The sequence below is a fragment of the Corvus kubaryi genome, unplaced genomic scaffold, assembly GCF_017639235.1.
Source record: "Corvus kubaryi isolate FWS band 111438036 unplaced genomic scaffold, C.kubaryi_AGA036_p1.0 71, whole genome shotgun sequence".
Classification (NCBI taxonomy): domain Eukaryota; kingdom Metazoa; phylum Chordata; class Aves; order Passeriformes; family Corvidae; genus Corvus; species Corvus kubaryi.
In genome coordinates, this window is record NW_024582059.1 from 16,355,343 (window position 1) to 16,381,588 (window position 26,246).

At 43.7% G+C, this 26,246-nt stretch overlaps 1 protein-coding gene across 9 annotated transcripts in view; it reads left to right on the forward strand.

The window, feature by feature from the left end:
* Positions 1-26,246, forward strand: part of ARHGAP24 (Rho GTPase activating protein 24) — a 186,521-nt gene that overhangs the window by 116,083 nt on the left and 44,192 nt on the right. The window contains exon 1 of one of the 9 annotated variants that reach the window (XM_042049765.1): positions 23,810-24,001. The exons of the other annotated variants lie outside the window; for them this stretch is intronic. The gene's annotated coding sequence lies outside the window, so the exon portion shown is untranslated. Of the gene's footprint in view, positions 1-23,809; positions 24,002-26,246 lie in introns of those variants that run through there. 9 annotated transcript variants of the gene reach the window in all.

Sequence of the window (26,246 nt, forward strand, 5' to 3'; positions counted from 1 at the left end):
CCCGGCCTGCTGGGACGCGGGAGCGCCCCGCTTTCGCGCGGTGCTGGAGCCGCAGCTGGGCTCGGCAGGGAAAGTTGTGCGTGTGTAAAGTGCCGTGGGGAGCGGGGCAGTGCTTTGCTGTCTCGCATTTGCACCCTTTTGTTTCAACTCGGCTGTGCAAGCGCGAATTCCTTGCTTCAGAGTAAGACCCAGGCTTCGGAGTGAGCCTTGATGCAGTTGAGCTGCATTGCTGTGTTTTAAAATAACTACATGTGTTTCACCCTTAATGATACCATTATCTTAAAATAGCACGATGTGCTGCCTCCCTTGAGTTACTTGGTAGAAAAAACAAGGAAGGGGAACCGCTGAATTCCCATGAACTCTGTGTTTTAGAGATCCTGCTAGGTTTTCAGCATGCTGAGCTGCTGTCGCAGCCTTCTCTGTGTAGTGGAAATGTGCATTACTAAAGTGATCTGTGCTGCTGTGGTCACGTTCTCTGCCCTAGCTGTGCTTAAGGTACATTTGAAAAGACAGGTGAAGTGGCATTTCTGTGATGGGGTTGTCAGTGTACTCCTGCTAGATCTGTGCATTTGTACGTTAACAGTGCAGATGGTGCAAGCAGAGTAGCTATAGCATGTGTTGGCTTACATTTGCATGAACTGAGATCAAATAATTAGCTAATAATCAATCATGCTCATGTGAGATGAAATAGTTAATGTTTTGGTTCTTGTCTAAAAGAAATAATTCCAAGATTAAGATTTAAATACCCTGTTTTGTTTTCATTGGTTCTGGCCAGCCCAGGTTTTTATCCTCCAGAAATAGTCATCAGCACTAGTTACTAAAACCAAGGCAAGTAGAATGAAAAGTCAGTTACTCCATGGCCTGAATTCAGTAAACTGAGCCTGTATGGTCTAGAACTTGTTATAGTTTCAGAGTAATTAAGATGAATTAATTGGGTTTTCTTCTGGCAGAAAGTAGAGGTGCATGAGATTTTACTAAAACTTCAGTGACAAATGTTTTAGTGTTAGGTCACTTCTCTGGGACGTGCTGTACGTGTCAGCATAGATGAAAGCTCCGTGTTTGCTTATGGTGATCAAGTGCACAAGTTTTACCAACTGCTGGGAAGGTTGACTGGGTATGTTTTCATCAGTGTTGTGTCTTCCTGACTACTCCTCCTGGTATCCTGAGTGTTTTGTGGGCAGGTACCACACAAACCATTTCTAGAAATACTCACTGTCATGTTGTAGTGTTTGTGTTTGCACCGAGGATACTTGTTCACAGTACAGTCCTGATACCTTCTAGGTAAGCAGTGCAGTTCCTGTCTGGCATGTGCTGGAATCAGCCTGGCACAGGGGACACTCTGTGTGAGTACCTTCATCATCTAATTTCAGTACTCTGGTACCTCTGTGTTGGAAAGACACGTGGCCCTCAAAGCAAAAGACAAATGCCATCACCTCAGAGGTACTGCAGTTTTTCTCAACTGCCTACAGATGCTGTCCACTACCCTGCTTGAGGACAGCTCAAAGTAGCAGCAGGAGAGTTGGTTTTTGGTTATGCAAATATGAGAGGTAAGGGGAAGGGAGTTGCAATGCTTCTGAGAACTCTTAAGAAGTGAGTATGTGTTTACACAATATTTGGATATAAAACCCCTCTTCTCTCTTCCCCCACACCATTAAGCCTTTTAATTAGGTCAGTGGGTGAGATGCTGTGCTGCTGGTCATGCATCATGCCCTGAGATCAGTCAGAGAAGGTGGCCCTGAAGGGTGTATTGTAGCACCCTGATTCTTGAGCTGCTCATGGATGTTGTAGAGCTCCCTTCCTCTGCTCTGCAGGATGACCTGCTGCAGCCTCTGGCCTTCTCTTTCCTAAATGGGGTCACACTTGTACTTTAGTGTCTGTGCAGGTTCTGAGACAGGGCAGAAATCTCATTTGAAGGAGGTGGAGTATCTTTCTGTCTTTATTGTCCCAGCTGGGAAGTGATGGATTGCACATAAGCTCTGCACCTGATAATCTCTTGCGGGCTATGAATCCAAGCAATGCAGCTGAAATGGAAACTGTAAAGTCCAGACTGACATTGTCATTTAAATGTCCATTCAGAGAAATACAGGTTTCTGAGCTATGACTAAACATGAACAGTTGTCAAATTCATTCTCATGTCCTCTAAATGCAGAGCAATAAATCACAGTTACCTCATTTGTTTAAAAACAACTTTCTGGGGCTTTTTGATGTTTTTTCCCCCCTGATCTTTGTTAGCTAATTCAAGTAGAAGTGGCTTATTAATTTAGCATCATTTTCTAATGAATCCAGCTCATCCTTAAGTCTGATACAAAACCAAACTCATTTTAATAATTAAATGAAGTTACTGACTTTTCTGTCTGTGAATGTCAGATGTAGCAGATTACTTAACCTGGACATTATCCATAGACTGCAGCTCTTCTTCCAAGCCATAGTTATGAAGTGTGCTAACACCATGCATGTAAAAAGTTGTAAGTTCTCAGCGTTCATTTCTGCTGGGAGGGGAGCAATTATAACCTTCTCTTGGCAACAGATTTTGTGAATAATGCAGTTTTTTATATTTAATGATGGAAGTGTCAGACTGTCAAAATGACCAGGAACATGTTGGGGTCATTCAGGTTGTCACAAGAGCTGCTCTGTGATGCCTCTGAAACCATCCCCTTTTCCAGGTATGCAGATAAATCCTGGACCTGTGCACTTTTCAACCCATCTGGCAGCAGGGTAAAGAGGGAGCTTTGTACACAAAACTAAAGAAATCCAGTTTCTCTGCATGGGAAAAGTGTCAGAGAATACCTGAGCCGACATTTTACACTTAGTCATAAATAAAAATGGGGCAGCTAGAAGCAGCAAAGAATGTGAAAAATAAGTGTCATATGTTTAGAGATGGGATGGGCTAGAACAGAGTAGAAATAGAACAGAATTTTTCATTTGGAAGGACCTACAAATGGTCATCCAGTCCAACTGCCTGACCACTTCACTTGACCAAAAGTTAAAGTATGTTATTAAGGGCATTGTCCAAATGCATCAGTCTTGAAGCGTCAACCACCTGTCTGGGAAGGCTCTTCTAGTGTTTAGTATAACCACCTTCTCAGTAAAGAAATGCTTCCTCATGTCCAGTCTGAATGTCCCCTAATGCAGCTTTGAACCATTCTCATGCAGGAAAATACAGGCAATACTCATCTGTCTGTGTGCTAGGAGTGCTTCCTGAAAATGTGTGGAAGAGCTAACAGCATCCAGCAGTTGTTTCAGCTTCCTTGTTTGCAGTCTGCTTCAGGCTTCATTTGGTTTCCTTTATTCTCCCCCTGGGATATCTCCATTGCAAATGAGTTGGATTTGTAATGAGGAAGCACTAGGTTTCCAATATTAAGTGAACAAAGCCCCCAAATGTTTCCTCTAACAGTAAAAATTCACCATTCTTGTCTGTGGATTTTAAACTTCAGCCAGTTAGGGAGCCAATTGATGGTGTTGTGTTACCAGAGGAAAGAGATAGTGTATTTTGGCACCATTTGTTCATGTCCTCCCATTGAGATCTTTGTTTCAGTATAAAAGAAAAGGAGAGTTAGTGGCTTTGGACGTCTCTATTGCTGTGTGCTACTAACATGAAAACTAATAAAATGATAGGTTGAAGGTGTAAAATACAAGCCCAGAGTGACTTAAAATACGGAAGAGATGGCTGTGCAATTGGAGCTTGCAATAAATGGTCAAAAATAAAGTGGAAAAATCTATCCTTATTAAATGTGGTATGTGCCATATATTTATTCAGGCACTCAGAATCAGGAGAGCTGTGGCTGCTTGAAATGAGAAATGTCTTCTCAGGAAATATTTTTTTCATTTAAACTTAATTTGAGTAGGTTTGAAAGTAGAATTCATTCTTGTGGAATTAGATTATGCCCTGGTTGTTTTATTTCCTTCTTCTATATCATCTTGTCTTTCTCAGTTCCACAAATAGCTTTTTCATCTTGGTTGCCACTGGCAAAAGCCTGTAAGTAGGATTTTTTGGACACATACGAGTGAATCAGAAATGCTGTGGTTGGAAGTTTTGCAGTCATTAGAAGGAGGCCTGGAGCAATAGAAGGTCAATTGGCCAGATTTAAGCCAACTCAGAAGTTGTGGTTTTTCTTTGTTTTGGTTTTTTTTCTGAAACAGCATGGTAATGGTGAGGAATCTCAGTGCTGAATCACAGTATCATCTGCCCTTCTTCAGCCTATGGAAGCTGTACCTCACGTGCTCTTCCTTCAGAAATCAGGGTGCACACCTTACCCAGATCACACTATGATCACCCAGTGACCATTACTGGCAGGAATGAATCTTGGGCCACAACCGGTGCATTTAAGTACTGACATCCTGAGGGGAACAAATGAGCATGGGCTCGTCTTTTGTCATTTTCCTGCCTCCAAAAGATGGGATGATAGACTGGGAAATACAGATCTCGTTTTGCCTTTCCCTTGGCGTACGCTGATATATGGTAGAGCCTGTGCCTTTGTGGCTGGGAGAGGTGAGGGGTAGGACACTGCCTAAGAGCAGAAGAAGCTAATGGAAGCAGTGGAGCAATAGAAAGAAGATGCTGAGATCCTTCACCAAAGAATTTCTTACCTTAAGCAGTTATTGTCTGGTCCTAAAAGGCTGTGAGGCAACTGGTGGGATCTCTCTGCTTTATAAATGGCTTTGAAAACCCTGAACAGTGTGATGTTCATCAGGCAAAACAGGAAGGTCAGCTGTGCAAGTGCATCAGTACCTCCTGTACTCCTTCCCAACCTTCCAAAGCCTGACCTAACACCCTGAGGTTCACATGTGGTATAGAGAGGACTCTTAAGGGAAAAGAAAAAAACGGTGTGGGGATTTGACGCAGAGAAGATGATGAATTGCATAAGCTTCTGGTAACCTTAAGGGCACCTAAGTGAACTGTCAAAAACTTTCTCTGGGCCAGCTTTCCAGCAGGAGTACAGCTGCACAGTGCCCAGGGTCTCCTGGGAGGGTCATCCTCACCTGACAGGCCTCCCTCTCTAAAGGTGCTTAAGTTGTGGTCCCGACTGCATCTGGATCCTTCTGCTTAGCAAAAGGATCCCGAGGCAGCAGTGGGTACTTGTGAAATGGTGCAATCACTGCTGTGTAATTATTCCATCAGTGCCTCTGAAGTATTTGCCCTGATCCGTGACTTGACTTGTGATGCTGGCTGGTCCGGCTGGCAGCTGGCAAGTTTTAAGTCGGGGCATGGGATCTTGCTCCAGTGTGAAATCCCCTGGGGGCAAAATCTACAGCTAACCCAGCAGATGGATGTGGTAGAAGCCTGTCCCCTGTCCTTGCATGCACCTCCTGCCCCTGTCTGCCTGTTGTTTGCTCCCCTGCAACTCAGGAGATCCTATCCTTCAACCCTGTAAGAACCCAGGCACTGGTAGCTTTCAGCTTCTGTACTGCAAGGAGCCGATTTCTGCTTTTAACACCAAATCTGAAAGGAGGCTTTTACTTAAAGATAGCATTAAGTAGTAGTGAAAGACATTTCTGCTTATGCTTGTGTGGGCCCTCATTCTGCCTTTTTAAAGCAGATAATACCCTAACTTTTATAGTTAGTGGTTTCTGACAGGTATCACTGATTGCAAATCACCTTATTTATCTATTTAGATTCCTTCCAGCTCACTGAGTAGCATGTGAAATTACTGCCTTTCTCATGAGTGTCCTGTAAAATTTCATTTAAGGTGTGGTGGGAGACCATGTTGTAGTTATTTAAATTACAACTTTTTTTCTTTAAATGGGATGCTTATTTGACACACCTCATTTCAGATATGACCTTTGTGTCTCTGCTGGTACATTTTCTGAGTTTATGACGCACTTCGCATTCCTATAAAGCCTTTCACTGGGTGTTCTTAAGACTCTTTACAACCTTTAATTAACTGAAATACTGTGTCTCCCCTGTGAGGTCAGTCAATATTCTTAATTGCTTTTTGCAGAAAGAGGAAAATACGGTAGAAAAATTTTAAAGGAATTCACCAATGCTGGGTGAAAAGCTAGTGAAGAGGCAGGAGCAGAGGCTGCGATTCCTGAGCCCTCTTTGGTGTGCACCATTTCTCTTTCTTACATAAGCATGCATAGGAACGATGTAACCCAGCAGAGTGAGGCAAGATGTAGGTCAGGTTTCTTTTGTCAGTACATCTTCTGCTTTTTGACCTGTAAGTTGCTGAAAGCAACAAAAGCCTATGGATGAGGGAGTCTTTTCAAAACTGGTTTAAAAAGCAACAAGCAACCCTTGAAAGCCTCAATCCCCTCTAAAGAGCTATTTTTAGGAAGCTAAATCAAAGAACAGTCCCCTGGGGGGGGTCTGTACACGAAGTTTCTGTCTGGCTTCCTTTGGATACCTTAAAGTTTTAATGCACTTGTCAGGCTGTCGCCTTTTGTGCCGGGTGAAAACATGGACTGGGCTGAGCGGCCTGTCGGGGACAGACCCTTCTTCAAGGCTGCTGGTGCCAGGCCCAGTAACTGGAGGTTTGGGAAGAGGCAATGTGCAGTGTTAAGATGACTTTCAGTCCCATTTTGATCAAAGGATGTTGTTCACTCTGTCCTGAGTTAAAGGGGAAAGAGATTTCCACTGTGTTGTTGTTGGCTACTTTATCCGAAAAATGGCAGCACATAGAACCTTGAGCAGAAATTACCATATGTACTGATAACAATATAAATGTGATGCCTAGTTTTAAGGACCACCAAGGAAGGAGGCTTAACAGGGCATTTTTGTCCTTTCACAGCTGTGTGAAAAAGTTGTGTCTGTCCCTTCAACCATGCTCCACACCATGTGGAAGTTCTTTTTTACCCTTGAGTACCTGGTGTTTTTTTTTTTTTCCTGAAAGCAGAATGGCTCTAATGACAATGTTGTAAGGACTTTGAGGCTTTATTCTGCATTTGAACATCCTCAGTGCTGGGGCAAGAGGGGACAGCACAAGCTGCTCTGTTGTTGAGAGAAAAGGGAATAAGCCTTATCTCCTGTTGTTATTGCTGTTGATGTCAGAGTGGCAGTGCAGAAGTGCCATGGGAAGACAGTCCTTGCTGCTGGTGCTCTGAAACACTTCACTGGGAGCTGAAGCGCCACTGGCTTTGTACAAAATGGGCTCTTGACTGTGAAAGTTGCAAAGAAGCCAGGAGCAGCTGGGACAAGGAAGCAAAACCTTCATTTCCTGAAGCCCTTGGCAGTGGTTGTACCGCTTTCTTTTACCCGGCACACATTAAATAGATGTAATAGTAACTGCAGTCACGCAACAACAAATTGGATGAGCTGATTTAGGTGAAAGGAGAATCGATGAGGAGTTAACTCTAGATTATTATTGCTTTTGATGTTTGCAGCTCACATATTTTTTCCTAGAAAATAAATCACCTTATTTCTACAGGGACACTAGAAAGAAGGCTTAGACACAATTGGTTTTTATTTCAGCTCAACAGATCAGGAATAAAGCATTTCCCTGTAATGAGAGCAGAGCTGCTTGCCCCCAAGAAAGCCTCCTTAAAGCAGGGAAGGCTGGAGACACTAGAGATTCCTGTGGCCTTGAACTGTGCTGCCACAGGATAGTTGTTAAAACAGCAGTTACCGTTTAGAATTGTTTGGAATTCTTGCCTACACACTATAATTGGGGGAGCTGATACAGAATTACCAACTGATACAGCAAAGAACTGTGATAGGTCAGGGGGTGACTTAGAACAATATAAACTAAAACAAGAGCAGGTGCTGGTAGCACTCATTTAAACCCAGACAAAATTAGTGACAAAATGAGGAGGGGCAGGCCCTCCGTCAGGTATGTAAATACTGGGAAGCACTTTATTAGCAAACGGACCATCCCAGTCAGCCAGCTGAACTGCAGGAGGCTGGAGTGGGGAGAGTATCACCTGTGGCATGGGAAGACACTGCAAGGTGAAGCTTTCAGCCTCTTGATTCACAGGACACAAGTTTGGTAGGTGTTGTTCCATATAAGAAATCGGTGTGATTTTGCACTAAGGATACTGCCTTATCTCCTGTTGTTATTGCTGTTAAATTTGGCATGTGAGAGTGATTTAGTTGGTTAAAGGAAACTTACAGAGCTGAAGTGACTTGTTGCTTGCTGTAAGACTGTGCATTCATGGTTATTTGATGATGCAGCACACCCAAAGAGGCCCTGCTGCAACCAGGCATTGCAAGCTGGAGCCTCCCACCTGGCTATTCCTCCACTGGGTGTCAAGCCCATAGGAAATAGTTCAGTGCTAGCAAGCTAAATGCTGGGTGCTTGTCAGGTACTGAATATTTTGAAAGTACCGGAAAGTTTGAAATTTCCTGAATTTTGACAGCGAGAAGTTGGTAATACAGGCAGGGGACCTCAGTCTGAGAACTCATCCAGCTTGGAAAAGCTTGCTTTCTTTGGGGTGAGGAAAGCCCCACAAATCCTCCTGCTGCTTATCCCTTTTTCCTGTTGTCTGCCTGGGTTGTGTCTGCGGTGTTGCAGATGGAACCAGCGTTTCTCTTGCACCTTATTATGAACTAGTGAAAGTGTGTTCTCTTAAACAGCCGGGAACCAGGGTCAGGACAGAGTGGACCTGGCCTTTATTTCTGATGGCCTGTCTTCAGAGTTCATGGTAGTATTCCCAGTGGTGGAGTACCTACGTAAGGATAAGGCTCATTCCTTTTTTCCTTTTTCTGTAACTAATGTAACTAAAACAATCATTTACACCAAAGTCTGGATCAGGAAGGGCTTCTTGGCCTTAAGCAGGCAAGATGCAGGACTGCATAGCTGATTAATTAGTGGATGTGGAAGAGGAAATGCTGAGATGTCACTGTTTAAAATTTTCTTTGGTGCTTTGTTAGCTTCCAGTTCGGGGGGAACTGACAGGCTTGCGGATAAAAATGTAGCTTTAGTCTAGAAAATGTAATTTACTGAATAACAAACACCCTGTTGGTGGTGGGTACCTGAGCATTTTCAGCACTGAGATCCAAGCATTGCAAGACCAGATGACAGGCATGTTCTTTTTCTGTCATCTGTAGGATCGACCCCAGTGTTACGATAACAAAATCACTGCCGTGCTGTCTATCCCTTTTGTTCCATGCCCCTTTGGGTTTTCTAGCTATTTCATATACTTCTGCACTTACCAGCTCATTGAAGTATTGGATCAGTATTTTGGCTACTTCTGAGTGTAGAATTATATTGTATACATTCAGAGCACTCAAAATAGTCTCCTAGTGCAGCTGAAACCACACTGTCATCTGAATTGCATGACTGAAGTGAAAGAATCCCTTAGATTCATTGCTTGACACTTAATATCTGGAGAAGATGGTGGTTGTGTAGTCATATACCATAAAAGAGATAAGTATATCTAAGCCTGTATAACCCTGTGGAATTCAGTAGTTTGCCATAGTGGCTCTTGCAGGCCACTTTTACATCTGACAAATCGAAGCTGCCTTTTCTAAAGTGGGATTTAAAAAAGCCTCAGACAGCAGCCCCAAAGGAAAGGCTGCTCTCCTGGGGCTGGCAGCCAGCTGCCTGGGAGGCAGCCCCATCCTGTTCCCCCTGCCCACTTCCATCCACACGGGGCATGGGGCTGTGTGGAGCAGCTTCACGCTGCTGCAGACATGAGAAGCATTAAAAAGAAATGGCTCTTCCGCGCAGAAACCGCTGTGGCAGCGTAATCTTTGTCCGAGGCTGTTTAGGCAGCAGTCTGAGCTGCCCTAATGGGAATAAAACATACATTGGACCAGTGCTGGAGAGCTGCACGGATATGGTCTGGTGGTAGCTGAAGGTGGGGCTGAGCCGGGCCAAACCAGCGTATCCACACTATCCTGGAAAACTGGAAAAGAGGTTGGGAGTGGAAAGGAGCAGCAGCAGTAAGGAGCAGAGGTACTCCGTGTGCTCTTTGGTTTTGTACTGGGCAAGTAAAAGCAGCAGCAGCAGTTAAAGGGACATTGTGTTCGTGGTGAGGTGGAAAAGTCCCCTTTTCAAGTGTTATACTGAAAGTTACAAGTTCTCCCAGCATAAATATCACTTGATGAAGTTTGTTGTATTTCTGGTTGAAGGGGTTTGCCAGCACTGTGATCTGTCTTACAGAGATGTTTACATCCCTGCAGCATATACTGGAATCTGTTTCCAAAAGCTTGGATCTGCTGAAACCTACCTGTAATTGGAAATTTCAACTTTGGTCAGTTCCTCAGAATGAGCATGTGGGACCTGTGGCTATAATGCACCTCCAGCTGAAGGGCAGAGCAGTGCTTCCTGATGAGAAATTTCCAATGTGTCCGTACTGGAAAAGCCTGTGTATATGTTGTTGTGTGCTATGAATTAATTCCCAGTGCTCCTGACAGAAGAGAAGCCTTGTTTTGGAGTTTCAATTTTTTAGATAGCAGAAATAGAAATTATTTTTCTTTCTTGGAAAGAATTGTTTCACTAAGTCCTACAACATGGCTGGATTATTTATGGGTGTGTTTTGGGGGTTTTTCCCATCAAAAATGAATCACAAGGTTAAGGAAAAAGCGACTCGACTTCCCAAAATAAGATCAGAATTAGAACAAATCAAGAACGTGTTAAATTTGTTCTGTAGGCTCTAGCTGTTACAGATCACAGTGGCATAGAATTGTGGTAGTTTGGAAAGTTGTCAGCAGAGGAAAATTAATGTAACTCTCATACTTCGTACAAAATACCAGCTTCTTTTGTCAGAGACTTCACAAAAATCATTGCTTTTTTGAACATAAGCCTGCTATGAGACAGATTGTAATGCAGCAGAAGTAGGTATGCTCAGATTTAGAAATGGATGAAGTGAAAAAGAATTAGCGTGTAAACTGTTGTTCTTGTAAATAGACAGGAAATAACATACTGAAATATGGTAGTGTTCCAGGATATTTTGATACACACCTCTGAGGAGAAAGCTGGTAATATAACTCAAGAAAGAAATTGGGATTTATTTTGATTGTCTCTCAGTGACAATTTTCAGATGACCCGAAGGTTTATTTGTGGCACCTTTTCTTTCTCATGCTATAGTTCAGCTATCAACCTTTTTATCTGAGTAGAGTAGTTGGTGAGATGGGAGCTGTTAAGAGAGGAAGCATGGAAGAATAACTTGGAGGGAATGGCTGCATCTGTATCAGCTCTGTACCTGGCTATACCAAAGGTCAGGACAGTTGCCCAAAAGCAGAGCTCCAGAGGCTTGGGAAGAGGTGAGTGTGGCAGAGTAATTTGCAGGGATGGTATTTTGTATCATTTCAGCAGAATTTACAAGTCTCTTGCCGGGTGGAATTGGAGCTGTAGTACTCATTCAGTGTTTGGTGGGAACTTGTTAGATCTGGATGGAAAATACTCCTTGCTCCGATAATTATATTCTCTATTTTTTTCCATCCCAATTTTCAGTCTTCCTTCTGCTGGCTTGGGTATTACACTGCATGTAAGCTTTTTTTCCATCCTCATTGCTACCGCCGAGTTGGAAGGAACTGACTCCTCCAGTTTGTTCAGCCAACTGTGCTCATAAAGGACTTTGCTTCTAGCCCAGATGCTGAGGAAGGCAGTTCTGTTCATGGGTCAGCTCCCCCAGCACAGCAGTCTGCGGGGGGACTTGTCCTTGGTAACTCCTTTGGCATCTCATTCTTGAGTTGTCTCATTTTCGGGGGCTTGGCTGTACAGTGCGTGCAGAGAGAGGGCAGTGGCATCTCACACCTCCTGCCCTGTCCTTAGCACTCCTGCCTCATCTGCATTGAGGTTACCCAGTGGGAACGCTAAAATGGGATTTGGATCAGCTGAGGCCAGTGCCTCTGGAGAAAGCAGGATCTCAAGGTGTGTAAAAGTTGTGCAAGCAATGATAACATGAATGCCTGTCTTGCTGTTCTGCTCTTTGTTGTATAGCGTGGTGTAGTTCAGTTGCAAGATTGAGCTCACCAGTCCTGCTGGGAGCTAGAGGAATTTCCCTAGGATAATCATACCTTAGGCTATCTAAAGAATGGAATCTAAAAAATACTCTAACTGTTCTGAGGCTCAACTTCAATGTTTGTGGTATTGGAGGCAACAAATGTCCTGCTTTGCTCTAGCATTCACAAAAATGTGTTTTTCTTTCTATTTGTCAGGCCTTTCAAGCCTTAGTGTTCTATAAACCACATGTCTACTGAATCCAGTTGTTAATGGCTCAGTTTTTTCATAGCTTGATAGCACAATACAGGGAACAGACGGGTTGCCTGGGACAAACGAGATCCCTTACAGCATCTGTACATTGTACTTTCCTAGCACCTGCAGCTTTATATTCCTTAGTGTGTGCTTGTTTCGCTGTGAACAGAGGCTCATATTCAGGAGCTTGCTGTTCAGCATGGCTTTCCAGGAGAAATGTGAACGTGACCTTTTTGTCCTTGGCCATAAAAATCTTTCCATTGTATGCAGCCGCATGTACAGCAGGTTGGTGTTTGCCCCCTTGAAACACGTTAGGGATTAACCTTTTGCAAAAGCAAATTGCAGACAGCGGAATCTGCCTGCCAGTGCAGGCTCTCGCCTCTCTCTTTCCTGGGGCAGATGTTTGCCCCTGGCTTGGGACTCCATTTGTTTTTTGGCAAATAAAAACATCTGTATTGCCCCAGTGAGAGGAGAACTTTAATGAGGTTCTTGGAGACCTTCTGCACTCTCCCTTGAGATGTAAATTTACCCGGGGATGGAGATTATTTTGGAAGAGCAGGAGCAAGAAGGTGATGCCTTTGTCACAAAGATGGAGAAAGCAGCCTGTTGGCTATGTTAAAATGCCTGTGCCTTTAATTAATATTGACTGAGTCTGCTCAGAACAGAATGCTTATATTATGTGTTGTGGCTGAGGGGATGTTGAAATACAGGCAGGAATTATCAGGCAGGTTTCTGTCAGAGCTGTCATCACTGTTGTGTTTCTCTTTGGCTTTTAAATCCTTTCCCTGTTTGTTAAAAGAGCAATTCACAGAACGCCTTTCCTGGTGGAAGCTTGTTTTAGAGTCTTGGGATCTAGCTTTCCATTCCCAGCCGAAGAACTTTGGAAAAATGCAAGAGATGGCTGACTGCAAGAATAACAAAGTATAAATTAGTTGAAAATAAACATTTTGCAATATGGTAAATACCGTCTGTGGGCTACGATACAGTCTCCCTGTAGTGGAGAGTGACAGAAACATTCCTGAGGAAAACAGGACTGCGTTCCTGTGGGGGAATGGGTGGGAGAGAGGGAGAGGAGAAATGAGACCAGTAGAAGCTGTTAACTGCCCAAAGGTGCCTTGGGCAGGCAAGTGCAGATAATGGGGCAGGGCAGAGGGAAAGGGGCCATGCTGTAGATAGCCTGCATGAGCTCTGGGGGTCAGCTCTGAATGCCAGAATTGAGGGCCCTGGTGCTGCAGTTTTGGCTCCTGTGGCTGCAGGTGACCTCCAAAGAAATGCCTCCCAAACAAACATCATGGTAGTGCTGGCCCTTGGAGCTCAGCTAGCAAAAGGCACCAGTTTGGGATATTAAACAGTATTTGCGATTATTTCCACCTCAGTGAGCATGGCTTTGTTTTTAGCTTGGCTATTGAGTATACATTGAATTCAAAGCTGGGACAGCAGAAACATTTGTTTGCATTATGAGCAGAAAGATCATTTGCAAACATTGAGGAGTCAGATCAGCTTTCATGCTGGCAGGTAGTTGCTTGACCCAGGTCAAGAGACTGGGCAGCGTTTCATGGGCTTCAGCCCAGACTGGCCCAGCTGGCCCAGGGAGTCAGGTTCCATTCCCTTTCCCGCTGCTGGGATCCTTCTGCTAAACCAAACAACATAAACACATCTGTCTGGTTCTGTACAGCGACAGACCAAAGAAATTGCTGCTGCTCTTTGTGCCTTAGATTTAATTCCCCATATCATGTATTTAATTGCCCATCTTAATGGTTTGTTTCTAGAATTACAAAATGTCATCTTGCTTATAAAATAAGCAAAATGCCAGAGTTGGCAGCTAGGTCCCGGATAATGTGTTGGCATCGTATCAAAACGACTTGGTAGTGATCAGTGTGCCCATGGACAAGGTATCAGTGTGGTAATGAAAGATTAAGTGTTTACACTCGTTTTACTCTAGTCAGTAAAACAGGTGAAGGTGGAGGAGAGCAAAGAGGAAGTGAGGAATGGAACAGGTGGTGAGGAGCTGCACTCAGGCTGTGGGTGCTGCCTGCAGCCATGGGGAGGTTTGGGCATTGGCCTGACCACACAAGACCAGATAAAATATTTTGTGTTACCCAGCACTTTGGTGCTCTAGTAAAAGAGGGCTGGAAGACTTGCTTGATATTCTTGGTTAACTAAAGCCATACATGAAGTGCTTTTGAATTCGCCAAATGGGTCAGGTAAAAAAAATATGAGTAGATTTTGTAAGATGTTTTCAACAAATAATGGGTTAGGTGTTTTTCCTTTTGAAAGAACCTCATATTGCTTCCAACATTATAAAGATTGCTATTAAAATATGGCATTAAATGAACAAAATACTTTAAATATTGCATTATGGTGTATTTTTACTGCTCTGAAATGAGCATTTGCAGTTTTGTTTTACCAAGGAAGCCAAAAAGCTTGTCATTTTCTGTCAGTGAAAGGACTGTTTGGCTTTCTTTGGCCAGCACTCCACAAACTCACTTATTCACATAGCTATAAATACCTTAATATTTTCCTATCTGCACATTTTGATTTACAACAGCAGCAGCTAAAGAAAATAACTGCTTTCCCAGTCTCCAGTAAACTGCTGAAAAATGTGTAACGTGTGTAACATGTGTCTTTTCCTTTCTTAAGTGAGTTATACACATGACAGAAATAACCTGATGATATGAAAATGTGTGTTGTCTTTGGGCCACAGCCTGTGATGGATATAAAAAAAAAAAAAAGATTTATGTGGGGATCGAAGGTATTTGTTGAGATTTTAATGAACAACAGTAGCAAAGGCCGAGGTCCCTCAGGGGGCCCAGTGACACAGAGCAGACTGAATCCCCTCCCTGGGTGTGGGGTGAGTTAAGGAAATACTGACTTCGCATTCTCAACCTCTTCCCCAATTAAGAGCAGGTTCAGTTAGAAGCAGATCTGATTTCTGTAGCTGCCTGAACCGTGTTTTCCTTCTCCCTTTGTCTGCTTACCATGCAAATGTGTTTGGGGAGGGGGACACAGAGCCTGAGGGCCTCTCCTCAAGTCTCCCCTTACATTGCTTTTCTAGGCAGGGTGTTAGAGGAGTCTCAGTGACTGTGTTTGCCTTCTACCTCACAGCCTCATTCAGGGAACCTGTTGCTTTTTGTTAGCTGGACTGCCAGTTCATTTCAGAAAATAAAAACATGATACTCTCATGCATCACAGGTCGCATCTTCCTATGTAGGGTTAATTCACGGATCCTGGGGCAAGCTGTTGATACCAGGCTGGAGAGAGGCTGAGGGAAAAGGCATGTTTGTGCTGCTAAATGTAATCAATAGAGCAGAGGGCTTTGCTTGGGATGGAGCCATTTGTTTTCTTTCGTATTTTTCTTGGGTAAGCAGAGGTTTGTTTCCTGACTCTTCTTCTGAAGCAGCAGTTGATAGTTTAATGAAAATGAAGCATCGCTGTTTCAAGGACAACAGAAATCTGATGTGTTCTTTTAATCTTTGCAGCCCCAGAGGGGATGAACAGCTACCTGGGTGGGTGTAAGGCTGGCTGGACAGTGTTGTTGCCATGCAAAGGCTTCTGCCGTTCTGGCAGAGCTGTGGCTGCTTCTGGTGCATCCCCTCCTGTTGCTCCAAGAGAGCCAGGCCCAATGGCATCTGCTGAGGCTATTAGCTGGTTAAGCCCTGGCTCTGATTTCATCTTTGTGGGGTCATTAGCAACTTGGCATCTGCTGGCAGCTAGAGTCTTCACCTTCTCATAATGGGCTTTTGTTGTCATTCCAGTTACAAAGGCCTCTTGTAAAGGGGAGCTCCACATGTACATTACAAAAATTAGCTGTGTGCCAGAGCTGTGCAGAGGTAGTTGTTGTCACCCTGAGAGCCGAGAGTTAAGTCTCATATTCTTCTCCCTGTGTGATCACAACACTTGGATTACAGCGGATGTTATGTGAAAAGTAGCACGGACTCAAGGAACAAAGTCCTGATTCACATCTCAGCTCTACCAAAGCATTTCCAGGGGAAGGGGCTCAGGTGCTACCTTCTGGTGCAGGGCAGTCACTAATGAAAACGCTTCACTCAGGTAGTTTTTGCATTTCTGTCTCTGTGATTTCATCTGCCTTGATGCTCTGTTGTTGTCTGGGTTGCTATGGCTGTGCCAGCATGAGGCTGGCTCCCCTGCGAGGAATCATGAAAAGAAGTGGCTGCCTTTCTGCTCTCTTATCAAAATATGCCAGGGGTGCTCAGCAACCTGGAAGGCCTGTGTTTGTTAATAATCCATGTCTGCAGCAACCAGTTGTTCAGCACCTCTCCATGCCTTTTCACTGTGCTAGTTGTGGTGGTTGCTAATGCCTTTTGCAGGTGCTGAGAACAGAGTAGAGCTGCTGTTGTTCAGCAGCTCTTTAGAAGTAATCCCTGTGTGAGGCAGCCTTGGCTATTTAATTTGTTTTCGGGGTCTCTGTTTAGGAAGGATGTCTCCAGTGGAACAGCAGTGCTGATGGCAGGCAGCAGGCTGCCTCGTTCACTTGTTGTCACTGCAGTATTTCCTTGGGGTATCACCAAGAACACAAGGTGCCATTAGAGCTGCTGGATTTATGGAGAGATGAGAACATCTACTTCCTACAAAAGCTGTTGCCGTAGCAGCTAGGTGCCTTAAGAATGGCTTCCTAATACAATCTAGGTATTGTGCACCATAAGGGTTAAATGCAGGACAAAACAATCAGTTTAAGAGCCAACATAGTTGGGCCTTGTGCTAAATAAACCATGAGCATAAGTGGAATCAAGCCTTTGGGGCCAATGGTCCTTAGCCAAGCATCTCCACACCCATCACATCAGCAGTACGTAGGCATGTCATGTTCAGAATTGCCTTCTGTAAGCTGAACTTAGATGGAAGCAGAAATGGGGGTGAGGAAGCCAAGACACAGACTGGCTTGCACGTTTTTCTGCTGCACATATAGGAGAAGATGGACTCTGAAAAAATGAAGTCGGAGCTGCAAATGCAAGCCACGGCATGGTTAAATTCCTGACTGACTTTTTCTGGTTTTTAGCTCTATGTCATGTATGATTGATCTCTAATTTCTGCCTACTGGGAGAAGGAATTTCAGTGTCAACTCTGTTTCCATTCTCCTTTTGCCACTTTAGCATGGAAAATGGTAAAATGTCATTTGTTTGTATAAATATTTTACATTCTCATTTTTCATTCGTGTTGTCTTAAACAAATCAAAATTGCTTGGGATTGTAATAGCCTCATTTTACTGAGGCACTTTTATGAATCTGTAATGAGAGGCTAAATGAACAGAGAAGAGGAGAAATAAGAGTTTTGTCAGATTCTTGCACGTAATACAAGTTCAGAACCGTAAATCCCAGTGGTGCTTCATTGTATTTGGAGTCCAAGGGCTGGGTGTTGTGCAGGGTTACATTCTGACTAAAATCCTCGTCAAATTAGAGACGTTGTCTGTAGCTGACTTAACGGGATGAAGTGCTCCTTCCTTTGTGTGCCAGCTTTGGGCTGAGCACCACGAGCACTGTCTCTGTCAGCCCTCGTTGTCATGAACAAGACCAAACATCACTCTGCACATGCACATATTTCTAGGCCAGTTGCTTTCTTCCCCTGGTTTCTGTATTGTAGTCAGTAGGTTTTGGAGACCCATCTGCAATCTTTATGGCTGCACATATTTATCCAAATGCTTTAAAGTACCTGGCAGAAATTGCAGCTGCCAGTTAATGTTTGTCTTCAATATCTTGAAAACAGAAACACCCTTCTCCTTCCTCCCTCTTACCATTAATTTTAGCTTTGCAGGTAAAATCCATGGCATACAGGCTCTGTGAATAGTGCCAGAAGAAGAGTTGGTGCACATGGCCTATGCACTGTCCTGCGCTGGTCAACAGCAGATAAACTGCTTTGCCACTGTGGCCATTGGGTGACCTGGAGCCAGAGGAGTCACTTCATGCCTCTGTAGTCTGTCCATTCCAGCTTTGTTTGCACAGACCACTTGGAAGTTTGGGCTGGGAGCTGTGAGATGAGGTACATCATTACATTTCCAGCCCCAGGCTCTCAATCTCCGCTCTCTTGATCTCACAATTTACCAACTGTGTATTTTTTTTCTAATATGTCAGAGTAAAGTAAATTCCATCTCATTTTTCTTTAGCAATTATACCACTGTATGCTCAAGGTTATATGTTACCAAGTTGAATTACAGACACAGTGTGTTGAGTTGTAAGTATCATTCTCAATAGACGCTGCAGTTACTGTGCAATAATAACATACCTGTCACATCAATATGTAGGGAACCATAACAGCATGGTTTAAAGCCTTTTTCACTGTGCTCTTTCTACCAGAACTTAGTGTGACAATTACATGAATCAAAACTGATGCAAGTGTCTAATGATGTAAAGCCTGGCAGACGACTGTACTCCAGCTTGAAATGCCATCCTGGTGTGTTTTAACATGTGCTTTACATGAACTGAAGGACTGGAACTATATCTGAAAGAATGAGTTCTGAATGAGCAGAAGAGGCAAGCTTCTTTTTAATTAATGATAGTAAAAAATCTGCTTTCTTCCCTTCAGAGCTTTGGATGTTAGTGCTGTCTTCTCCATAGCTGGATCCCTGCTGCCCTCTAGGAATTTTTGATGAAATACTGTCAGCAGTACCACCATACCTGTACTACAAGCTAGGGATTCCTTTATTAGTGTTCAGTAATAATGTTATTGAAAATACTTCCGATTTCTATGGGGACTGCTGAATTATCATATCTTATTTTTGTAAGACCTTCAGGAGTTCTGTAGAGCCTCTCCATTACTGCAGTACTCCTTAAGGCAAAGTAAGCAGAAAGCGACTTTTAAATTAATATTTAAATCAGATTTTTAATTTAGAATAGAGGTTATAGCATTGAGCAACACTCAGTTTCAGATTTTCAGTAGAGACATGGTGTGCAGCAAATCTAATAGAAATGTAATTTCTATCATTAGAGAGGTGTTTCGCCCTAAGTATCCCATAGCAGGATATTTAGCATGGCATAATTGGACCTAATGGCTCCATGAATTATAATGAGATCTAGATCCAAAGCAAAACCCAAACTGGGAAGGAAGTTTTATTGCAAACTGGCATTCTGTAGCTCTGACAATTAGGGTCAGTATTGATGCCTCATCATCATTCTTCCTCTCATAGGAGAGAATAAGTGGTATGACAACATTGTGTGGGATCTGGCCCCTGTTATGAAAATAGTGGATTAAGTAATTGTCTGTGGGTAATGAATGTAGCTTGGTTAGCTGGGATTAGTCCAGAGAGAAGTGTAATGAAAATGCCTAACCCTGGGCAACTGAGTATCCTGGAAGGTCCTTTTTAAAGGATTACAAATTTCAGTTTAAATTAAGAAATGTTGGAATACGTTTCAGGGATAGACACTCAACTGGTTATTTAAGAAAATATTGTAATTAATATTTAAGAAGTGGAAGAAACCCCACCATGGATGATGTGAGCTTTAGAGGCACAGGGCATCAAATACAAGACTGAGTATCCTGAATTCCCTGCACAGAAACGGCACATGGACAGCAGAGCACAGCCTGGCTGTTGGCAAGGCCCGTCCTGCCCGTACAACCAGGCTTGTCAGGGCAGCAGGAGACAGTGGGGGGATCACAAGGTAGAGTTTGTGTGGTGCAAAGCTGAGGGATGGATCAGTTGCCTGGTTTCCAGCCCTGGTTTTCCAGGATGCATGCACTGAAATAAGCTCGATGGTACACAGGTGCTTCTGAGGCAGGAGGGTTTTCTGGAGCAGGTCCTGACACGGTGTGCACATGGAGTGGAACTGCAAGAGCTGGCTGTGGTGTTGCCTCTGACTGCGGGATTCATTCTCACAGTTAGGTAGTTAAATTCGTTTGTACAGGTGATTAAAAACCAAAAATCTGTTCATCTTTTATGAAGACCAAATGAGGATGACTGCAGTGGTTTCCATAAAATTTAAAATGAAAGATTTTTCGAGTCATGTTTTTTGTTCTAGTATATTCAGTTGTGCATTCTTCCATGACATGATCACCACTGATATCAGTAGTAGTTTGAGAAATAAACAGGAGTGAGATTTACATTTTTGTCCTAAGTTAAAAATCAGCTTGCAAAAGCCTGCTGCGAATAAGTTTGGATGAGTTTAACCCTACTGTTCTCAGTGGAAATACTCCAAACTTGCACTTCCTGTTGGGGTTAGCTGGTTACTTCTTGTGTAGTACCGTAATATATCTGTCATCCTATGCAATACAGGAAAAGTCTTGATGCAGAAACACCTTTCTATTTATATGTTCTAATCAATTAAACAGTGAGGTCTGAGGTGAAATAAGCAGCTTAAAGGCAAGGCTGGTGGAAGCTAATACAAATCCCTGTAGTGAAATTAGGGATTTAATTTGCTATAGACTGATTTACAGGAGGGAAAATAGTGTCACCTACCCAAAGTTGGTAACACATATAATGAATTTATGCTCCTTGCTGTTAATGGATGTCCTGAAAACTGTGTGTCTTGCATCTGACTCCTGCAGTCTAGCACTTAGGGAATTTATTTGTTCAGGAGCAGATTAATTCCCAGCATCTCTTTGAGCAGCTGGGAGAAATTCTTGGCAAATCTCAAATCGAAGAGGAGCACCCTGGGCAGCCTCTGTGAGCAGGACATGGTGTGGGGACTGGGTCACAGGGTCACTGCAGCCACTGACCCTCTGGTCGTGGTGAGGTCTGCCCCTCTGGTTATTGCTGTCGTTCCCATGTAATACTTTGGGATTTCCATCCCCAATTCCCCACATTGCAGTGTAGCATCACTCCAGTCTCTGGTTACTGGGGGTGTGGATAGATTTGGATGTATGTTTGTCTCTTCATTTTTTTAAACTTGAAATGTCCCCAGCACATGTTACTTCACGCAGCTCAGTGGTTGTCAACCCAGACAGGTTCTCTGTGCACAGTTTTCTGTTCACAGACTTTGTAAGCATCACTTGGGACCTGCCCTTCCTCTGCCTTTGAGGCTGTGGATGGTGCTACCAGGTCTCACACACCTGGTTGGTGATTTTGGAAACCGCAAGTGCCTCCTGTGCTCTCCCAGTGCTGTGTTTTAGTCCTGGCTGTGCTTTCAAGGGGAGTGCAAGGACCTAGGTCTGATTAAGGGCACAGAAACAAGTCTCAGTCCACTGCTGCTGGGCAGGTACAGCCTGCTGGAGCCCTCAAGTCTGTCCTTCAGGAAGCACTGGGGTCTAAATGCCATTTATTCCCGGTGCATAGGGAGCCAGATGCTTATCTTCCCGTGGCACATACCTGAGGCTTTTGTTCTCAGGAAGAAGTTAATGCTGCTCCTGATAAGTGTGGCTCCCTCCTGTTGTGTGGCTGGTGCACCCCACCAGCCAGGGGAGAGTCAGGAGGTGTGTCGATTCCGTAGCTCAGCTTTCCTGTTGAAACTGGATCCTGAAGCTAGGAATGGAATGGAGGTTCCCACTAAGCAACTGAGCTTGAAATGCCTCCACTGCTGCCCACTCAGGGAGACATGGAGAACTGCTGAGTCGGTTCTTTGTTCGATCTGCCATTATTTTTATGAGTCTGTAATTGCATTAGTTTCTGTGATGGAAGAGTTATGTTTTGGGTTTACTTGGGATTTCTGTTGTTTCTGTTCTGTTTCCTGTTTTCTTTCTATTTTTATGAATCAAGTAATTGTTCACTTTGAATTTCGAGCACAGACTGCTTGTGTGTGGTGCGTTTACAGTATTTTCAGCAGAGGATTTAGGCTGAGAATAGCTCCGTGACCACATGCAATATGCAATTCATTCAGAAGGCAGCTTTTTTATATCAATAACCATCATATGTGTCTTGAAAACTAGTGTGTCAGTAAATTTCTGTTCTTGTGGTAGGCCAGTGAAAAGTCTGTGCTTACTTGATAGGGGTAAATTGTGCTTGTCTTGCTCTCTGTAACCTCACAGACCACTCATGGAGCTTAGTTTGACCAGCAGTTGAAGTAGCTCCGTATTTTCTAAGTCATCACAAACAATGAAATATTCACAGACCTTTTCATTAAATATCTCTGATTATCTTGGACCATTTGCAGATCACATGGTAGAAGAAGTATTGAAATTGTGTGCAGTAAAGACTGTACTGCATACCTGTATAGCAGCCTTTTTTTTTCCAGTGCATCAAACCTTCTGGTAGTGCCATGGGGAAAACTGTACTGCCTACAGCTGTGTGTACATGCAGGGTATGGAAAGGACAATGTATGTCTTGGGTAAATGTACCCAAATGTCATCACCAGGTGTACAGGATGGCAGTATACTTACTCATCACATAATCATCTGAAATTTTATTAAGGTTATTTTCTGTGTTTTGATGAGTCTTTCAAAAGTTTCTAATTCAATGAAGCTTCCAGGTCCTGGCCTCCACAAATGAAAACTAAATTACTGGTTCCCAAAACCTGTCTGTGACACCTGCCTATTTCTCCAGTATCTCTTCCAAAACCAGCTTTCTGAACATTTTTTGCTTTATGGAGTCCGTGGTCAGGATCAGGAGCTCCTTATGTTTAAATTAACATTTCAGGGACTAAAGATGGAGGAAGTGGGTTTGGGTATAGAAAACATGTTTGCTTGTTTTTTAAATAAAGTCTCTCCACCCTTGCCCAGGTGAGAAAATGCAAGGTTTTCTTTCAGAACTTGAGCATTCTTCTTCCCTGCTGTGCATGCAGCCTGGGAACAATTTCAGTGTGGTTTGTCCTCAGAGAGGATTTGCTTTTTTAAGTGGTTGGCTCCTGCAAACCCCACAGTCTCCCTCACCTTGCTCCTTGTTACAATATGGGTTTTGGCTTATACCGGATACTATATGCATTGGGATAACTTCTATGGATAGCATTTCATTCCTTTAAAAAAACCCAAATGCACACACACCAACAAAATACCCAGGAAAGATGTTTTTAGATGACATCTACATTTAAATTCCCAGATGTATACCTTAACCCCAAAATGAAGTTCATTTCACTCAGCTGAACTGCTTCACCTCACCTCTTACTGCAGAGAATGTTTGACCACTGTAGTTTGTGATGCAAATGACACCAACCTGCAAGTTTCTTTCTAGCCTTGTATACTGGGGTAGGATTAACAGTTTATCCCAAGTGTAGTCTGCAAGCATAACTCTTCTCTAATGGAATTACATATTGCTAGCCCAGTGCTGGAATCAGTTCCCACCCACTTTTCCTTCCACTGTGATTCCTGCCCTCCATGCACTCACCAGAAACCTCCTTTCACCCCTGAGAAATAGCTTCAGCCATTCCATCCTTCCTTATAATTGTCCAAAGAATAACTATGTTTTCAGGGCTAACAGTACCTATAAAAATAATAATGACACTGAATTCTAAGACTGGAATGCCAAGTGACCCTAGTGATAGGATAGCAAGCAGGCAGCTGATTTGAGGACGCAGCCACCACCTTTCATGAATTAACTCTTTCAAATTTACTCTTGTGAATTTACTATCGGATTGTTTTTCTGTGTGCAGGCAAGATTTTCCTGTGTGCACTGAAGGTACTTCAGTCTCGCCATGTTAAGTGTCCTTCCGACTAATCAGATACCCATGCTGGGAATGAGATAAGATGTGATTTTGTTTTGACTGCCTCCAAGGTCAGAGCTGTTGTTTGCACGGCTTCAAGCAGATTTGGTAGGCTGCTGATATCTGTGTCTGTCTTCTTTTGATGATAAGCCTCCTTTGTCCCTTGGAGGGAGGGGAGGAACGGAGAGGCCAGCTGCAAAGAAGCATGTGTTTTGCAAGGCACTACAGGTGAATTCTATGGACATCAGAGCAAAAAGCTGTGGAGCTGCCTGGAAGGTTGCTTATGACCTAAGCTGCAGGCAGCACATAGTAGGAGTGCATTCTGAGCAGTGTTTCTCCGTTCCCACATGTAAAACAGCCAGGGTCTCTCTGAGAACTACACATCTGCATTGGACAAGAGCAAGGGCCAAGGTGAGCTGGTTTGCAAGGTATGCAGAGCTTCCTGTGGTGTTCTGGTGTTGTGGTAAGCTGTGCTGTGATGGTGATGGGAAGTGGTGGGAGCAGCCTATCTTCTGGACAGAGCCAAGTTCAGCTGGAGACCCTGGCAAGTGACCAGAGAGTCTATTCCATGGCTGGGCTAGCACAGGTGACGTGTCTGTGGCCTCTACAGTAGTGTGGGTAGCAGTAAAAGGGCTCTCTTGGCACATAGCAGTACACATTAACTGAGCTGGCTGAGCACAGCCTGCTCTAGGATGGCTCTGAAGTGCTCTGCAGAAATGTCATGCCATGACTTCTTTTGCAGTGCCTTTGGAGAGGCCACATGCATGAAAGTCAGCTGAGAATTACCATCTCCTGAAGGTGCGAGGCTGGCTCTTCCTGCAGCAGTCTCTGAGGAAAGCCTAACAGCCTCTGGCACAGCAGGTTTGGTGCCTGGCTGTGGGTTTTTCCCAGTTGTATGCTTAAATACTAATGGGAACTCAAGTGGTTCTGTTGCCATCTCTGAGAACAGACATGCTGTCTGGAAGGTTCAGTTTTGTTTGGTAGTGTCCCAGAGAAATTCAGTTTGCTTTGTAAACAAACTCTTGTTCAGAGGTTTTACTGAGGCAATTTTTTTTTACTGCAGCTGCTTCCATAGTCTTGAAGCCTTATTTTAAAGCTTAGCAAAAGCAAATAAATGGACGTGTTGGTCAGACATGCCAGTGTCGCAGCTGTCCCACACCAGCAGACAGCAAGGTGGACTATTTCATGCAGGCTTGTATGTATACTGAATTTGCTGATGAAGTGGAGCTTCATGAGGCTACTGTGACCATAGCACAGTGGGACGTGCAGTGGCAGCATGCTGGTGTGTAAGTGATAGCATTGTATCACCTTTACAGTGAGGGTGGCACAGTCACCTGATGAGCAGATCTCTTCCTTAGCTGGTGTGCTTTATGGAGCTGTAAGGGAGGTTTTCTGTGCTGCTGTTCAGAGGGGATTGCTGGAAGGAGATCCTCCTCTCCAGTTTCAGTGTGGTACCTCTCTCTCCTGATGCAGCATGAATGGGCTGTGTGGATCTCTTGGTCCTTCTGTGAGACGTGGGTTTTTGTCATGTCATGGGAGGATGAGTGAATGAAGCTATTCTGCATGTGCTGCAGTTGGTTGTTAGATTTCAGCATGCTGCTTTCAGCCTGGGAAAAGTAATACAGTAGTAAAGTTAAAGGAGGGGAATATTGCAAATGGTTGGGTTTGTAGGGTACCTGAGGTAAATGGAACAAAGCCAGTTCATTGTTGGTTGGCTGTTCACATGTACATACCTGGAGGGTTGATCCAGAGTCATCCTGGAGTGGGTGGAGAATCCCAGGTGCTTGAGATATCTGTAGCCTAAACAGAAAATGTCTGAATCCTGCTGTCACCCACCCCTCCCTTGGCTTTTCCAGATGTATGTCCATGTCCAATAAAGCCTCCTTGGAGCTGAAACTTGCATCCCCATTATCCCATTTCCAGAGGTCACTCCTATCTTAGCACAAACACAGTATTTTGTGGCGTCTCTCCACAGGTAATAATAGCCTTGCATTTCATGAGTTGCTTCTTCAGATCTGTGAGATCAGGAGAATTAATCACGTTAAAAAAAAAAAAAAAAGTGGCTATACCTTGTATGGAAACAAGACCTCTCTTCTAAACATGGAAATATCATTCTCCATTTTAGCTAAGAGTTTAATTTTTTCATGAGGACTTAGGCTTCAAGAGCATCATCCGGTAGGAGTCTTTCCCTTATTTATGGAAATCTTTGCTTTAGAAGCCACCAGTTTTGATGTCTGGATGGGTGTGTCAGGATTTCACCCCACAAGCAAGGTTCCGTTCCTACCCACCCATTCATGTGTAGATAAACACCTTCATTTCATCACTGCATACTGGAGCAGAGCTGTTGGATGTGATACCAGAGTCCTGCTGAGAAGCAGTTACTGAAAGAATTAACCTTTCAGTGACCCAGCCTCTGTGGCAACAAATCTGTCTCCCAGACCTAGGAGTGTGGTGTGTATTTTAGTACAGTCATGGAAGTTGCCCTAGAAGGTCAAGAGCAGAGATCTGTGAGCTTAGTTACATAGCTAAGCAAAATCTATTTTAGGGAGAAAAGCTATTAAACTGCAGAAATCTTATTAGCAGTCCTAAATGGTAGACTTTGCTATTAGTTTTTGGAATTGCAATCTTGGTATGTTCGAGTTCTTCACATTTATTT